This window comes from Palaemon carinicauda, chromosome 4 (assembly GCF_036898095.1).
Source record: "Palaemon carinicauda isolate YSFRI2023 chromosome 4, ASM3689809v2, whole genome shotgun sequence".
In the NCBI taxonomy this organism is placed as follows: Eukaryota; Metazoa; Arthropoda; class Malacostraca; order Decapoda; family Palaemonidae; genus Palaemon; species Palaemon carinicauda.
The window spans coordinates 76,648,039-76,653,241 of NC_090728.1; positions in this window are offsets into that span (position 1 = coordinate 76,648,039).

Below are 5,203 nucleotides of genomic sequence, written 5' to 3' on the forward strand. Positions count from 1 at the left end.
TAACTGGCCCTGTGCAAGTAAGATATGTGAACGATATTTATATCGCTATCTGCTTACTTCGTGTGCCCTAACTCGTAAGTTTATCAGCTACTTTATGTAATTGCTTGAAGAGTTTAATCCTTAAAGTGTTAAAGGTTATATATTTTCATTAGTTATCAAAACTAAATAATTGTGTAAAATTTAATTTCCAGTGAAACAAGTGATTATATAATTTTCAGAGTTGAATTATTTCTTTTGTCTTAGTATAAGTTTTGTTCAAACTTAATATTTCGAGTGATTTATTTTTTTAATGTAAATTCTTTCAAAATGTTGTAATTTTTATAAAATATATCTATTTTTGTAAAGAGTATTATTTCGATTACCAGTGTTTGTTGCAGTACTGTCTCATATCCCTGTTAAAGAATCAAAGTAAGAGGTTGTTTGGAATAGTTCTTAATAATAATTACCCAGTTTTGTTTTGAGTGTACTTAAGAGACCTTTGGATATTCAGTGTTTTTATAAATTGCCGTCTAGGAGTTATTATAATTTTCTCAGAGTTCGGGTATTATTCATACATAACAAACTAATGTAAAAACAATCAGGTGAGTTTGGAACTCAAGAGGCAGTGTAGCTTGCCAACTGGGATTTATATGATAGTTATTTTTGGTTCCCAGACCAAGTGACTATAATATGATAATAATATATTTATTATTATATTATGGCTCGTGTCTGGGTACCAAACATACAATAAAATATATATATATTACGGCTGGTAACCTAATCAACCTCTCGAATTCCAAACTCACCTGTTTGTTTTTACATAAAGTCTGTTACACATGAAAATATTAATACACGAACTCTAAGGCAGCTAAATAACTCCCAGACAGCATTATATAAAACACTGAATATCCAAAGGTCTCCTAAGTACACTCAAAACAAAACTGGGTAATCATTATTGCAAATATTCAAGTAACTTTAACTTCGGTTCATTAACAGGATATGAGCGAATATGCATTAAACACTGGTGATTGGAATAATACACTCTTTACAAAAGTTATTATATTCTTTATAAATTACAACACTTTGAAAGAATTTACATAAAACAAATAAATCACTCGAAATATTAAGTCTGAATAAAACTTAGATTAAGACAAAAATGTTGCGATCTGAAAATAATTACTTGACTTTGAATATTAAATCTGAATAAACCTTAGACGAAGACAATATATATATATCTATATATATATATATATATATATATATATATATATATATATATATATCTATTCCGGCTAGAAAATTACATAACCTCCTGATTTCCAAATTCACTTGTTTATTTTTACATAAATCTGTAATAATAACCGAGCTCAGAGAAATTATGCAACTCCCAGATGGCAATATATAAAAACACTGAATATCCAAAGGTCTCTTACATGCACTCAAAACAAAACTGGGTAATTACTTTAATTGAACTATTCAAAACAGCCTCTTACTTCGATTCTTAGTCAGGGATTACGAGAGAGCTCTGTAAGAAATACTGGTGATCAAAATGATAAACACTTTACAATAATAAATATATTCTATAAAAATTTACAACATTACAACCTTGGACTAAGACAATACTTCAAGAAAATTACAGTCACTTATGTCGCTGGAAATTAATTTATAAAAATATTTAATCTTGATAATTAATGAAAATAGTCAACACTTTAACACTCTAATGATTAAACCCATAAAGAAGTTTACATAAAAGTACTTATATTAAACAACACACCCAAAATTTTATTCAAAGTTTCACCAACGATTGACCACACTCCACACATGTTGGAAAAAACTTATTCACTTTGGAGAGGGCATACACTCGAGGCACTTGAGAGAGAGGCAAACTTTGGCTCTTATAAGGGGAGAGGCTGGATCTCTTCTGCTGCTATGCATTCCTGGGGTCATATATATAAATATTGACTTAATTATTCAAGATCCTAGGTCAGGGCATCTAGAGGTTTGGGAGCAGTGTTTACAGCGCCAAAGCTGCCAACTACCCAAGTAGCAGACAAATTCCAACACACAAGGCTATGTAACTCTCTCTCAACTAACTCCACCCACCTACCCCTCGAAACATTTAAAAAAGCATTCTAACCACGTAGAAATATAACAATTGCGTAATCTCTCACAAACATGATGCAATACCTCATAAAAAAATCAAAGAATTAACTAAGCCCTCATGCATATCTTGCATGTATAGTACAGCACGCTTAATCGAGTTACATAAGACTTTTTTACAAATTATGTGAAATAAAAAGTTATTTCTTAAAAATAATGTAAATTTACATACACAGACTTGAATGAAAAGTACAATGAAATGAATGACGAAAGTCTAATGCAATTTACATACAATTACTTAAACCTACAAGAGAGGAACTCACCTTACGAACTGGTTACACACCTCTTAAATACAAAAATAAAATATTTACACTACACTAGACCAGCTTCGTAAGAGAGCTCCCCCCAAAAAAGATTATTTACTCCGGGCCTGAATCCACCAATGCAGCTCAAGATAAATACTCTGCAACCACACTATTTTTACCTGATATATGCTTTACATTAATAAAATATGGTTGCAAACATCATGACCACGTAGTTAACCATCGATTATTATTCTTCATCTTGTTAACAAAAGTTAAAGGATTGTGATCCGATTAGACTGTAGTCTCTTCATTCTGTGGTGTGATCACGTAGACTTCCAACTTGTTTATCGCTGTGACCAGCGCTTGTAGTATCATTTTCAAGTTAATATGGCCTTCCTTTGACTTTTCCTTTTTCCTAGTATTTCGATAACGTAGGTCCGGTCACTGCTCTTCTCCAAAATCCAGAATGGTTAATGGAACTTGTTGGTGAGAGGGAATGTCCATATCGGTGAGTAGACTAACACCTATTGTACTGCCGCAAACTGTCTGTTCGTACTTTTCATACAAAACCTTTTCTCAGTTCTACCTTAACTTGTTTTCCTGCATTCTAGGGAAAATTTCCTTATCTTGCTAATCATTTTCCTCAAATTCTTGACGTATTCTCCATCCGTTTCCTCTCAATCCTTCCCTTTCTTCTTTGTCTCCCTGTCTGTTGTTCCTCAAATCTCGGGCTCTGTCATAGGTTCTCCTCTTGCGTATCATCAAGGGAATCCTCTTCTTTGGAAAACCAATACTCCAAGTTCATTGCTCCTTCGGTTTCTTTTTCTTCTTTTGCAGCCACTTTCTTCATCATGCTCATAGTCATCACACAACTAGGAAACAGATATGGGTAGTCCTTCTTGAGTTCACTTACAGGACTATACTTCAATGGTTTCTCCGTTACAATGGGACAAGGCCTAAATGGCGCTCCACTAACTTCATTACCCAGCAGGACTTTTACTCCTTCGACAGCCAATGAACCCTTTACCACAAAATCAAAATGACCTATCACCAACGCACATGACAGTTTCAAACGGCAAATAGGGGTGACCTTTTCATTTCCTATTCCCTTCAAAATAACCGAGTCTCCTGTGAGAGACTGTTCCACCAGTGGGTGTACACCTCATATTCACCACAATATGGTTACAACCAGTGTCACCCAATAACTTGTCCCGGGTTTGTTCACTCCCATCTATTGCTGCTATGGCCACCATATGCCATTAAAATAGAGAACCACTGAGCTTTAGTTACATTAGCTTCTGACATTTCCTGAACATTTGGGTCTTTCAAAAACTTAGATTTTTAGCTGTACCATCTTGTACTTTACAAAAAAGTTATACCTCTCCAAAAATATATATCCTAACAATACACAGAATCCTATCAACACCATAATGTTCCAACCTTTAATGAAAATACAGCCATGTTATCACCAATGTTTAAAACATACTTGCTTGATCCCGGGTCAGGGCACCAAATGTTTTATTGTATATTATGGTTGACTAATTATATAACCTCCTGATTTCCAAACTCACCTGTTTATTTTTAAATAAATCTGTAATGCTTGAATAATAACCAAGCTCTGAGGAAATTATGCAATTCCCAGATGGCAATATATAAAAACTCTGAATATCCAAATGTCTCTCACGTACACTCAAAACAAATCTGGGTAACTACTTTACTTGAACTATTCAAAACAACCTCTTACTTCGATTCTTAGTCAGGGATTACGAGAGAGCTCTGTAAGAAATACTGGTGATTGAAATGATACACACTTTATGAAAATAAATCTATTCTATGAAAATTTACAAAGTAAATACAGAAAATTATCACCAAAATGAATCACTCAAAAACTTAATCTGAACAAAACGTTAGACTAAGACAAGAAAATAATATTTTAAGAAAATTATAAAATCACTTGTTTAGCTGGAAATTAATTTATAAAAATATTTAATCTTGATAATTAATGAAAAGAGTTAACACTTTAGCATTCTAATGATTAAACCCTTAAAAAAGTTTATATAAAAGTTACTGATACACTTACGAGTTTTAGCTCACACGAGGGTTCCGAACAGATATCAAGATAAACACTCTTCACTGTTTTAAGGGGACTGTCCACATTGTCTGCCACTTTTTTTTTTTCTAATGATTCAAAATACACAATTTCCATAATTTTTTAGACATTTATAATACCTTCGTCATATGAAAATTTCAAGTCATTTGATCAAAAGCTTTTTGATTTTTTAGCAAAGATCACAATTTTTATAATATTTTTGGTACATTTTCCTCCACTAAAATGACACCAATTGTATTGAAAATCCTACCACAAAACCTCTCTATAAATCGAATAATTCTGTGACATATTTTCGATTTTCCCTTTTTTTAATGATTTTTTTCTTAATTTTCTTCGTCTAGATGTAAAATAATCATGAAAAAAAAGAGAAAAAAATCAAAATTTTGTTACAAAAATAATGTGATTTTTATTCCTCTTTTCAACTATATATTTCTCTCTAAAATCGAACGATGAATAAGTGAGAAAATGTACCTAAGTATGAATAAGTATGTTTCTGAGTTATGAGCTCCCAAAGATTTACTATAAATTTTTGCTTTTTTTCTTAAAAAAATATCAAGATAACATTATTATGATAACCTTACTTTGTACTTATATTGTTTATTCCTATATGAAGGCTCCATAAACGAGGTATTTAAACCCTATGTTTACCAATACACTTAGTGTAAGGGTGTCATGAGTTATCAGTGGCCTCTCATTCTTTCCAGAGTTT